This window comes from Cherax quadricarinatus, chromosome 72 (genome assembly GCF_038502225.1).
Source record: "Cherax quadricarinatus isolate ZL_2023a chromosome 72, ASM3850222v1, whole genome shotgun sequence".
Lineage (NCBI taxonomy): Eukaryota > Metazoa > Arthropoda > Malacostraca > Decapoda > Parastacidae > Cherax > Cherax quadricarinatus.
In genome coordinates this window covers 654,740-668,828 of record NC_091363.1, presented here as the reverse complement: position 1 = coordinate 668,828, position 14,089 = coordinate 654,740, and positions in this window count along the sequence as shown.

Genomic DNA, 14,089 nt, shown 5'->3' with positions numbered 1-14,089 from the left:
TTGATGGGTGTCAAAGTACCAGCACTGTTAGTTTTAGTTCCCTTTTATTTGCTGTACTGCAATACATATTAAGGATAGAAGGTCTCTGCAATTGAAAGCTACTTTAACAACATTGCTCAGATGTCTGTCCATGGGAAACATGGACACGTTTCCACTTTGGTTACATGGAGGTTTTGGAGCTCAAGTTGATAATAAATATTCAGACTGCATTGTATAAATTCTTGTATTATAGTAAGAAAAGGATAGTTGTTCAGCTCAAATTGAAGGAATGTTGATACAGGAAAGGTTGGTGGCCTGGTCTGGATCATGTACGGTTGCAGTATGCATCCCACTCTTGCACTCTTGAGAGAATGTAAGGAGGCTCTTTGGCTGGCAGGTTTAAAAAATTCCTTGTTTATATTATGATCTGTAAGGTAGTCTATATGGGTCATTTGCTGGAGGGAACAAAATTTTTACTAGGTTTCAATTATTATAATCGTGGGGGAGTGCTAAACCCGTAGGATTATACAGGGCATGTGGGGGGAGTGGAAGCTATTCAGGCTCAATTCAGGGAACCAGAGCACAGATTCGATTCCCTAGATCAATAGCCCCTCACCAGCATCAAGGAACCTCCCATGAGGGGACTAGGTTTCAAAATACTTCCTGTAGGGATAGGTTTCCATTTGGTATGTTTTTTATGATGCGAGTGAGATGGCATGCAGAACCACTTAGTATTTATGAATGTCTTTTGAATGATGGCTTCAAGCCAATCTGTCATTTAATGTGCAAAAGTTGTTGCTGAATCATGGGAGAAATTGGGATCATGGTCAAAGGCACCAAAGTGGACAGGTAGGAAGCTGGTATTGGGTACAGACAGCAGGTGGTTGCCCCAGAGTGATATCAGGTTCTGAGGCAAGTCCATGGGTGCCCAAGGGTTGGCAGTGTCACAGATGGTAGAGTAATACTCATAAAATAAAAATTACCTTCAACTCCCTGTTTTCTCCCCACTAAGTCCAACAAAGAATATTTTACTCAGTTCCTAAAACAAATGACCCCAGGGCTTAATAGAAGCATGCATGAGTGACCAACAGAGGAAATGACAACCATAGAACCAGAATGGTGCCTGCTTCCTGATGCTTGCTTACTCCTAGCCAAATACATCCCACAATAATGGAGACCAATGAAAGACCACCCAATTCAATGGAGCCAGCAGTGGCCTCCCATTTGGCTACTATTCCCTCACCAAAGAAGCATGTTAGGTAAAAGGACACAAGCCATAATGGCTTGATAAAGCTCCTGGAGAGTGGAACGTTGCCACAATAAAATGTCACATTAGTTGCACTTGTGTCCTTTTACTTAACGTATTGTTGATAATTCTACCAACATTAATACAAAGTATACAAGATATAATGTGGGGCATAATGACAGCACTGTAGTTTGTTGGATTGTGTATTGGCAGATAAAAGACTGTTGAGTAGACTTCAGGATGTACATGTTTATAAAGAAGCCACAGATATATCAGATCACTCTCTTAGTTGTAGCTACAGTGAGAGTAAAAGGTAGATGGGATATAAGGAAAATAGAAGCAGGAAGTAAGAGAGAGGTGAGGGTGTATAAACTAAAAGAGGAGGCAGTTAGGGTAAGATATAAACAACTATTGGAGGATAGATGGGCTAGTGAGAGTATAGGCAATGGGGTCGAAGATGTATGCGATAGGTTTAAGAATGTAGTGTGTGTTCATCAGAAGTTTGTGGTTACAGGAAAGTGGGTGCAGGAGGGAAGAAGAGCGATTGGTGGAATGATGAGATAAAGAGAGTAGTAAGGGAGAAAAAGTTATCATATGAGAGGTTTTTACAAAGTAGAAGCGATGCAAGGAGGGAAGAGTACGTATATGAAGAGAAAAAGAAAGGTTAAGAGAGTGGTGAAGCAATGTAAAGAGAGAGCAAATGAGAGAGTGGGTGAGATGTTATCAACAAATTTTGTTGAAAATAAGAAAAAGTTTTGGAGTGAGATTAATAAAGTTGAGGAAGCCTAGGGAACAAATGGATTTGACAGGTAAAAATAGGAGAGGAGAGTTATTAAATGGAGAGTTAGAGGTATCCAGAAGATGGAGAGAATATTTTGAGGAATTGTTAAATGTTGATGAAGTTAGGGAAGCTGTGATTTTGTATATAGGGTATGGAAGAATGACATCTTGTAGGAGTGAGGAAGAGCCAGTTATGAGTGTGGGGGAAATTCAAGAGGCAGTGAGTAGAATGATACAGGGTAAGGCAGCTAGGATTGATGGGATGAAGATAGAAATGTTAAAAGCAGGTGGGGATATAGTTTTGGAGTGGTTGGTGCTATTTAATAAATGTATGGAAGAGGGTAAGGTACCTAGGGATGGGCAGAGAGCATGCATAGTTCCTTTGTATAAAGGCAAAGGGGATAAGAGAGAGTGCAAAAATTATAGGGGAATAAGTCTGTTGAGTATACCTGGTAAAGTGTATTGTAGAGTTTTTATTGAAAGAATTAAGAGTAAGACGGAGAGTAGGATAGCAAATGAGCAAGGAGGCTTTAGGAAAGGTAAGGGGTGTGTAGACCAAGTGTTTACAGTGAAACATATAGGTGAACAGTACTTAGATAAGGGTAAAGAGGGTTTTGTGGCATTTATGGATTTGGAAAAGGCATATGACAGGGTGGATAGGGGGGCAATGTGGCAGATGTTGCAGGTGTATGGCATAGGAGGTATGTTATTGAAAGCAGTGAGGCTCAGGTTAGAGTATGTAGGAGAGAGAGGGAGATTATTTCCCAGTAAAAGTAGGCCTTAAAGAAGGATGTGTGATGTCACTGTGGTTGTTCAATATATTTATAGATGGGGTTGTAAGAGAAGTAAATGCGAGGGTCTTGGCAAGAGGTGTGGAGTTAAAAGATAAAGAATCAAACACAAAGTGGGAGTTGTCACAGTTGATCTTTGCTGATGACAATGTGCTTTTGGGAGATTCTGAAGAGAAGTTGCAGAGGGTGGTGGATGAATTTGGTAAGGTATGTAAAAGAAGAAAATTAAAAGTGAATACTATAGGAAAGATTTATATTTTTGCCACCGAAGTGGCTAGTTTATTGTGCACCCCATATCCATCCTGTGGACGGTAGCGCGAGAGCATGTGGATACACAAAAGGCCTAGGAACTAGGCCCCAAAGGGTTAACAGGAATACATATGGATTTATATCTACATATCTATAGTTCACTTATCTGTTACAAGCAAATTTAGGAAATTTGCTTAGTATATCTGGTATCTTATTTTCATTAATAAGATATCTTGACATGTCACATAGGTTATTATACTGTCTGTCTCTGTATTCCTCAATAAGTGGACAATTAAGCACATAGTGTTCAAGAGAGTGACCATATGCCTGATCACATAATTTACATTTAGTTTGATCATCATCTGTGTGTCTCCCAAACTGCCAGAAGTACTTGTAACCAAGCCTAAGCCTGGCCACTACAACATCAGTCAGTCTGTTCACATTGCAAGTTGCTCCATAAACATACTTATCTACGTTCATGTTATCATAGTGGGTTATAGATCTACTCAGGCTTCTAACTGCATTCCTATAACAATCATCTTCATTATTTACTTCTCTCCTAATATTATTCCTAATGCTAGACACAGTTATACCAAAGTTATATTCTACGTTCTCCTTCTGGATACTCTTCTTGGCTAACATATCAACTTTATCATGAAGGAGTAATCCAATGTGTGATGGGATCCATAGCAATTGTACATTAATTCCTTTGTCCCTAATTTTTGAGTATCTATACCTGGCTTCCCCAATGAGCATGTTGTTGGAGTCATTATATGAGCCAAGAGCCTTCAATGATGACATAGAATCAGTAATGATGATAGAGTCAAGCTCAGTGTCACAGGTTAGCTTTAGCGCCATTAGGATTGCAAACAATTCAGTTTGCATGATGACACTCTTCAGGTCACTTGTTCTATCTAGGCTGGAATATTGCTGCACTCTAACAGCACCTTTCAAGGCAGGTGAAATTGCCGACCTAGAAAATGTACAGAGAACTTTCACGGCGCGCATAACGGAGATAAAACACCTCAATTACTGGGAGCGCTTGAGGTTTCTAAACCTGTATTCCCTGGAACGCAGGAGGGAGAGATACATGATTATATACACCTGGAAAATCCTAGAGGGACTAGTACCGAACTTGCACACGAAAATCACTCACTATGAAAGCAAAAGACTTGGCAGACGATGCACCATCCCCCCAATGAAAAGCAGGGGTGTCACTAGCACGTTAAGAGACCATACAATAAGTGTCAGGGGCCCGAGACTGTTCAACTGCCTCCCAGCACACATAAGGGGGATTACCAACAGACCCCTGGCAGTCTTCAAGCTGGCACTGGACAAGCACCTAAAGTCAGTTCCTGATCAGCCGGGCTGTGGCTCGTACGTTGGTTTGCGTGCAGCCAGCAGCAACAGCCTGGTTGATCAGGCGCTGATCCACCAGGAGGCCTGGTCACAGACCGGGCCGCGGGGGCGTTGACCCCCGAAACTCTCTCCAGGTAAACTCCAGGTAAACTCCAGACGCCCAGTTGTTAATTCTTATGCCTAACTCAACAAATTTATTATCGTTCTTAACTAGGGAGGTGGCAACAAGAGCAGATGCAGCCCTGCCTGAAGACTCCTGTTTAGATCCATCAGTGTATATAACTTGTGATAACTTATTACTACCAGCTAGGCGAAAAATTTCTTCTTGAGCAGTTGCTCTAACAAGAGATTTAAGGAAGGGATTACTAGCAATGAGCTTCTTGGGAGGGACTTGTAGGTATGTAATATTAAATGAACACATCTTCCATGGAGGGGTGAAATGCTCTTGTTGCCTACAGTGATACAGTTCATGCAGGTTATAAAACTTAATGCAATTGCACGTTTTCACAATCCATTTAGATCTGTGTGTATTTACCTCTAGACACTTGGTAAGATTCACTGTGACAGTGTCTGGTTCGTTTCTCAACATTCTAATACCGAGTACAGTGTTAATTTCAACAATCCTATCACTGATACTAGAAATACCAAGCTCCTTCCTCATGTTAAGAACTTTTGTAGATCTGGGACAGCCAAGAATAGTCCTGAGAGCTTCATTTTGCATTAACTCCAAGGGTCGGAGGGAACTTTCTCTAGCTAATATCAACATGGGAGCAGCATAATCAATTAAGGACATAACATAGGCTATGTACATCATTCTCACGATTCTCACATTAGCACCATAGTTGGGATTGTAGCCAGCAACAGCTTTGAGAGCATTTAGCCTAGCTTTACATTTCTTGTTTAGTTGTGGTATAGTGGATTTGTTAAAGGGTACATCTACACCAAGATATCTGTAAGTTTTAACGTAGCTAATGATTTCACCCTGCAAATAGATGGGTGGGGGATGTCGTTTGCTTGTTAATATCTTTGTTTTAGAGGAAGATATTATGAGGCCTAGTCGATACAAATTGCTTGAACTTCATTAAGAATGGTATTCATCTTCTTATGCCCTGTTGTATGGATCATGATATCATCAGCATAGCTTATAGCTATATGTTTAGGTGAGGCAGGTAGAGCATTTAGGAGAGCATTAATCAGAATATTAAATAGCATGGGACTAAGAACTCCTCCCTGCGGTGTACCTAAAGACATTTCTTTAGAATCACTTCTGAAGCCTTGGTAAAGGACAGAGGATACTCTATTTGACAGGTATCCTATTATCCAGCAGAGTAAGCTACTACCAATATTCATTTTGGCTAGTTCATGTAGTATAACGGTTCTGTTTGCAATATCAAATGCAGATTTTAGATCAAGAAAAGTGGTAAAACTAGTAGAGGTGTGTGCAGTGAGAAAGGTGGAAATACAGTTCTGCACACTTTTACCTTTCATGAACCCATAGAGGTAGGGGGAAAGTTGATGTCTGATTCTGTAGTACAATCTGTTAAGCATCATTCTTTCAAAAGTTTTGCAAAGACAACTAGTTAAGGAGATCGGCCTAAATGTATCAGGCTGTTGGGGCTTAGGGATAGGCACAATGAGACTATTGGTCCAGGAAGTAGGAAGAACGCCCTCAATGTAACTGAGATTATACAGTGCCAACAAAGGGTTATCAGGCACGTGCCTTAGAGTTCTGAGAATATCATAGGTTATACCATCCTCTCCAGGAGCAGTTGATCGACCTTTGGTTAATGCATTATCTAATTCATACTCGGTAAAGAGGCAATCACTCTCATCAATATTTTGGCTCATAAAATTAATCAGTTTCAACATTTCTTCAGAAGTACTCTCTAAATTTTTTCTAATATGAGATGGAAGGCTTTCATGCCTGGATGTTTTGGACCAGTCATTTATGAGGTCATTTGCTTTTTCAAGAGGAAAGGGATGAACAACATTGCCAGTCTTTTTCCTGGTTATTTTATTTATAGGAAAGAGTAAGGTTATGAGGATAAAAAGATTAGGTGACAAAAGATTGGATATCAGATTGGAGGGAGTATGGAGATGAATATATTCAGATATTTAGGAGTGGATGTGTGAGCAGATGGTTCTATGAAGGATGAGGTAAATCATAGAATTGATGAGGCAAAAAGGGTGAGTGGTGCACTTAGGAGTCTGTGGAGACAAAGAACTTTGTCCGTGGAAGCAAAGAGGGGAATGTATGAGAGTATAGTTGTACCAACACTCTTGTATGGGTGTGAAACATACAACAAGGAGAAGGCTGGAGGCAGTGGAGATGTCATGTCTGAGGGCAATGTGTGCTGTGAATATAATGCAGCTAATTCGTAGTTTGGAAATTATTATTATTATTATAATCAAAAAGAAGCGCTAAGCCACAAGGGCTATACAGCGCTGCAGGGCAGGAAGGAAGCGAGGGCATCAGGTGGCAAAAGGGAGGTGGATGAGTAATAGGTTACGGATAACAGCGGAGCAGTGGATGGTGAAAGGGTAAAGGGCAGCAAGAGACTGAGCTAGAAAGGGCTGAGGGGAGTGCGTAAGGTATCATCATCAGAGTTTGTGGAGTAAATCAGTCGTTGTCAAGAAGTCAATGAGAGAGTCAGGATTAAAGGAGGGTCCATCAGCAAGAAGGGAAGGTAAAGAACGAAGACGGCGTTGGAGGTAAATTCTGCATGCTCGTTGATAGAGAGGGCAGTCTAACAGAATGTGGCTAATCGATACTGGAACTTGACACTGCTCACAGAGAGGTACAGGGTGCCTCTCCATGAGATACCCGTGAGTAAGACGAGTGTAGCCAATGCGAAGACGGGAGAGAGTGGTCTCCCAACCACGGCACTGATGACAAAAAGACGGCCAGTAACCTATGCTCGGTTTAATAGAATGAAGTTTGTTACCAAGCAGAGTTGACCAACGTTGTTGCCAACAGGCGTGAAGGTGGGTAGCTAGTGCAGCAAAATAGTCCAGAAATGGAACACCTCTGAGGAAATTGGTAGGTCATGTACAGCTGACCGCGCAGCAGTGTCTGCCTGTTCATTGCCCTGTACGTCGACATGACCAGGGACCCAACAAAAAATAATATCTTTATGCTTCGTAGAGATTCGGCGTAGCCAAAGTTGGATATGGAGAACTAGGGGGTGAGATGTATCAAATTTTCGTATAGCCTGTAGAGCACTAAGGGAGTCTGAGACTACCACAAATGATGACACAGGCATAGATGCGATACGAATAAGTGCTGCAAGAATGGCATACAGTTCAGCAGTAAAAATGCTAGCCGAAGATAGTAAATGCCCCCGCACAACGCTGTCCGGAAACACTGCTGCGAATCCGACGCCGTCTGAAGACTTAGAGCCATCTGTGTACACAGCGGTGGCATGAGAATGGGAGTGGAAGTGATCAAGAAAAAGAGAGCGGGAAGCCACCGTAGGCAGTTGAGCTTTCGAGCAAGGGAGTGAGAAAGAACAGACCCGAACAGCTGGAACTTCCCAGGGGGGTAGGGAAAAGTGAGATGCTACATGAACATATAAAGGTGGTAACTGAAGGGAAGACAAGAGTGAATGTAGGCGAAGAGAAAAGGGATGGAGCAAACAGGGGCGGCGAACGAATAAAGAATATTTACTAATATCGGTGACCATTCTTTAAATGGAAGGATTGTGGAGATCGTGAGAGTGTACATAGTAGCGAAGGCAATGGGCATCACGGCGATCAGACAAGGATGGAACATTCGCTTCTGCATAGAGGCTCTCAACAGGGGAAGAGCGAAAAGCACCAAGGCACAAATGTAATCCTTGGTGATGGATAGAGTTAAGGCTAGAGAGAGTAGCAGGAGAGGCCGCGGAATAAATCTGGTCACCATAATTGAGTTTCGATAAAACGAGGGCTGAATGTAGGCGAAGCAGAGTTCGACGATCAGCTCCCCAGGAAAGATGAGCAAGGGTTTTAAGAAGGTTTAGCCGGCTGTGACAAGTTGCCTTCAGAGAGGTAATGTGAGGTTTCCAGGATAACCTACGGTCAAAGAGAAGGCCTAGAAACCTGACTGTATCACGTTCGGGGATACGGGAGCCATAGAGATACAAAGGATGATCGGAGATGACAGAGCGTCTAGTGAAAGTAATTTGGTGAGTTTTGGTACTTGAAAATTTAAACCCATGTGTGGTGGCCCAAATGGAAACACGGTCGACTGCATGCTGGAGAGAAACTGCAATGAGATGACAGCGCCTGCACAAGAAATAGCGAAGTCATCAACATAAAGTGATGACCAAATATTGGGTGGAAGAACAGAGGCCAAATCATTTATAGCAAGGAGAAAAAGTGTTGTGCTTAGAACACATCCCTGAGGGACACCTTCAGCTTGGACGAAGTCCGGGGAAAGAACATTATTGACTCGAACACGGAAATGTCTGTCAGTTAAAAAGTTCTTAAGGAAGGATGGTAGATTGCCTCGGAGGCCTAAGGAATGGGCCTGGGCCAAAATATGATACCTCCAAGTTGTGTCATATGCCTTCTCAAGGTCAAAAAATATGGCAATAACTGAGTGATTATTCGCAAAGGCATTACGAACATACGTATCCAAGCGTAGTAAGGGGTCTATGGTAGAACGACCCTTACGAAAGCCATATTGACTAGCGGAGAGACTGTTGTGTGTCTCTAAATACCACATTAAATGTCGATTTACGAGACGTTCCATCACTTTGCAGACTGCACTAGTAAGAGCGATGGGACGATAATGGGAGGCATCATGTCCTGTAGTACCTGGTTTGCGGAAAGGGAGAACAATGGCAGATTTCCACAGCTGGGGAAGAACTCCTTGTGCCCAAATAAGATTGAAGAGGTGTAAGAGGACTACAAGGGCTGACCGATGTAAATGTTGTAACATACGAATATGAATGTCGTCAGGCCCAGCTGCCGATGATCGGCAAGCTGAGAGCGTTGCCTCCAGTTCTTGAAGTGTAAAAGGTACATTATACTGTTCTTCTCTGAGAGAAGAAAAGTCCAAGGGTACTAACTCTCTGGCAGACTTTGAGGAAAGAAACGAGGGGCATAGATGGAGCCCCCGGGAAATACGGACCAGATGTGTGCCAAGTTCAATGGCAACATCGAGAGGGTTTGCTACATCAACACCAGCAACCCGTAGAACAGGAGCTGGGTCAGGAGAGTATTTACCACTCAATTTCCTCACTTTTTTCCAGACTGCACTCAGAAGAAGCAGAGGTGATGGTGGAAACATAGTCTCGCCAACAAGTGCGTTTAGCTTCACGGATGACACGGCGAGCGATCGCACGCTTCTGCTTAAAATCAAGAAGTCTCTCAGCGGTTCTATTGTACCGGTACCTGCCCCATGCAGCGCGTTTCAAACGTACTGCACGAGCACAAGCAGGAGACCACCAAGGCACGCACTTCTGAGAATGCCTGCCTGAGGTTTGGGGTATAGAATGAGAAGCTGCAGTATAAACTGACGTCGAGAAGATGTGCAGGAGCTCATCAATGGAGGATGAAGAAGGAACCTCACTAAAAGCAGTGAGGTGTGAGTAAAGATCCCAATTTGCCCGATCAAATTGCCAGCGAGGGCTACGGAAAGGTGGTGAATAGGAAGGAGAAGTAAGAATGATTGGAAAATGATCGCTGTCATGTAAGTCCGGTAGAACAGACCAGGTGAAGTCTAGTGCAGTGGAGGAAGAGCAGACCGATAGATCGATGCAAGAGAGAGTATGAGTACGAGGATCAAAATGGGTGGGAGTACCCATATTTAAAAGATGGAGGGGGTGAGAGGCGAGAAAAGCCTCCAACTGGACGCCACGTGAGTCACAATGAGACCTCCCAAGAGGAAATGGTGGGCATTAAAATCACCAAGTAACAGAAGTGGTGGTGGTAAGGATGAAACAAGAAAGGCAAAGTCTGGGATAGAAAATGCTAGAGAAGGAGAGAGATATAAAGAACATATTGTAAACCACTTATTCAAGTGGATACGGGCTGCAGTGTAATGCAGCGAGGTATGGACAAATAGTTGACAGTACGGAATATCATTGCGTAGAAGAAGGGCACTTTCATTAAAGGTCCCATCTGAGAAAGGATCCGAAGAATACAATAAATTATAGCCTGAGATAGGTTGGAAAACAGCCGAGTGTAATTTTGGTTCTTGTAAGCAAGCACCAACAGGGGAAAACCTGGAAAGCAACATCTGAAGCTCACCCCGATTACCCCTGAGGCTGCGGATATTCCACTGTAAATAGGCCATGATTGGCGATGAAGAAAATACCAGGAATCCGTAGGGAAAGGCACCTACGGACTAGAGGGGTTAGAAAAGTCAACGTGTGGTGGCATTGGAAGACGTTCAAGCAGCGAAGGAATGGAGCGTTGCGAAGAATGGGGTTCTGAAGATGGAGGAGAGGGAAGAGAAGGAACAGGAAGTGAATCAGTGTCCATTGAAGGTTTAGTCTCTGCAATATATTCTGAAATGGCTTCAAGTGTTTCTGAATTCAAAGATGTATGGGAGACCATATTGGAGATAGAAGGGGGAGGGTGAGTAAAGACTGGGACAGTAATGGACTGTACCAAAGTAGAGGGGGAGGAAAGAGTGTAAGGGACTGGAGATGAAGTGTGGGGGGGGGGGGGGGACGGAAGAGGCAGAAACCTGGGAGGTGGCAGAAGAGGGAGAAACTTGGGAGGGGATGGGGGTGGAAGGCATAGTACGAGGAGGAGGGTGAATCTCCACACTTGTAATAGAGCCAGAGAGAGGGGAAGAACTAGGCACAGAGACTGGAAAGGTAAAGTGTGGAGGTGGAAGAAGGGAAGGAAGGGGCAAAGAAGATTTGAGCAATGTGGATTTTTTGGACTTCTGAGAAGTAGAGGGGCGATTGGTATTAGGTGTCGTACGAGGTCTTGTCGATACTGGGGCTTGTGAGGAAGGACGCGAAGATGTGAGAACAGACTGAGTTGTAGTTGGGACATCAGAGCCAAGGACAGCAAAAGGATTAGATGCCGGAGTGGCTATGGGAGGGGTAACAACAGAGGAGGCTGCAGAAGATGGGACCCCAGAAGTGGGGGGATGTTTTGAAACACGAGAATAAGAAACACGGGGTAGTCTCCCTTGGAGGCGGAGATGAGTAACTGCCATAGCATAAGGGAGACCTTCTGCCTCTTTGAGGCAACGGATTTCACGTTCATTTAAGTAGACCTGGCAACGGCGGGAGTACGAAGGGTGAGCTTCATTACAATTAAGGCAAGATGGAGGTTGACTGCAAGATGTATTAGAATGGTTGTCGGCACCACAGACTGGGCATTCGGCCATAGATCTGCAATATCTCGCTGGGTGACCAAAACGCCAGCAATTTCTACACTGTTGTGGTGTAGGTATCACCTTTCGAACTTGTAACCGATGTCGCGCGACATATACAGAGGACGGGAGTTCTCAGCTGTCAAAAGTTAAACGAGCCACATTGCAAGGGTAACGTCTCCGCCCACGGGCAGGAAGGACATAAGTGTCTACTTTGAGGATTGGGAGATCCTGGAGTTCCAGCTGTTCAAGAATGTCATTGCCACATGACTGGAAATTCTGTTGGACTATGGTATGGGGCAGAATTACAGTACCACTACAAGAATTGAGAGAAAGATGTTTTTCAATAGTGATAGGAGTAGTATCGATATTCGAAAGGAGAGAAAGATCATGAGCTTGGGTAGCATTCTGGACAGTGACGATGCACGTACCGCTCTTGATAGCATGAAATGAAATATCTCTACCAACATGACGCAGGAGCGCTTTGCCAATACTATGGTCAGAAAGGTAGGCAGAAGAAGAAGTCGGTCTTAAAGTAAAGAATTCAGTCCATTGTGTGGTCTGAAACTGAGCGTGGAGAGGGAGTGCATGACGTGTCGGTCTTTTCCGAGTAGAATGGGAAGGTAACGAAGGAGCATCATCAGGAGATTGACGTTGGCGTTTAGGAGTAGGACCGGAGTTGGTCCGGTGTGAAATGGGCAGGCGATTCGAAAATTGCCGTACCGTAGAGGGAGAAGCCGGAAGCATAGTCAAAGGAGAGCGGAGTTCAGACAAATCGAAGGAGTCAGTCGAAGCCCCGATACCTGAAGCAGGTGAGGAAACAGCACCAGCAAGAGGTACAGGGGCATCAGGAGTGTCCGAAGAGTGGTCTAAAAACAAGGCAGGGTCAGAATGGGGTGCAGTATCAAGAAGGGGCCCGGGGGTAGTGGGTTCATGGATTGGGTTCTCCATGGTTAGGTTACTCCTTTGCTTTTTGTTTTTAAGAAAAAAAAGAAGAAAAGAAAATAAAAATAAAAAAAAGAATAAAAAAAGGGGGGAGCGGGGAGGAATGAAAGGGCCGGAAATCTCCCTCCGCACCCAAGAGGACCTCAGCACCGCTAGTAGCGCAGATGCAGCATGGAACCCGTGCCATACCCTACCCTTCATGCCAGTAAACCAGCAATCCGGGATAGCAACCTCACATCTGCCGAGCTACCTCGGTGGACAAAAGAGAGGGCGGCCGGATATCCGCCACAAAGCATACCTCCTTCGGCCACCACCCCCGGAATCCGAAAGGTGGCTTCCAGAGATACACCCGTCGCCCGAAAGACACCCAAAGCTACTCCGGGGTACTGGAGAGGGATCGGGACATCCCCAGGCGATCCAGATTCCACGGCAAACTATGCCACCGCCAAGAACCTCAACGGAATGGGATGGACCCCGATATCCTTTCCCCTACCTAGGAACTAGCGCGCCTGTGGGAGAAATCCCAAAGGCCAAAAAGAGGAAGGGCAAAAGGGAGGGGTGGGGAGGAGGAGGAGGAAAGGAAAAAGGGGAGGATGGGATAGGGAGGGGAGGATTGGGGGGTAATTAGGTTCAGTCTGAGGAAGGAGACCGACAGGTCTGATTCCTCAGACCAAGAGCCTCTTCACCACAGCAAGGAGCCCCCCTTGAAGAGGAATTTGGAAATTAGAAGGTGCAGGATGACCAAAACTATTATCCAGAGGGCTGAGGAGGGGTTGTTGAGGGGGGTTTGGACATGTAGAGAATGGAACAAAACAGAATGACTGAGTGTATAAATCTGTAGTGGAGGGAAGGCGGGGTAGGAGTCAGCCTAGGAAGGGTTGGAGGGAGGGGGTAAAGGAGGGTTTTGTGTCCGAGGGTCTTGGACTTCCAGCAAGCAGTTTTATAACTGTAGTATAAAGCACCCCTCTGGCAAGACAGTGATGGAATGAATGATGAAAGGGTGGCTCAAAAAAGAGAAACTGTCTTGGTGGGAATTGGCCGATGTGTTAATAAAAATAATAAAAAAATTAATACAAAGAAGCAAGTTGCCTACTTAAGGGCCACATTCCATAGGCAGGCTCATCTTCCAGGGAAACAGACAAGTTGATGGGTTACTGTGCAGAGCAAACACAGGGCAGTGTTTAGTTTGGTCCTTACATGTCATGGTCACTGTGAGGGAGCCCAGCCCCACCAGGTATGTAAAAGACTTATCAAGGTGGCATTAATAGACCGTAATTCCCCCAAACATGGAAAGGGGTCTACACTCAAGAGGAACTGTATGCTTTTTTTTTTTAAATGGCTGAGTTATTACAACTTACTCTGAGTGCATAAAAATATGTATTCAATTCTGTAAAAAGTAGGACAAATTAAAACAAAATG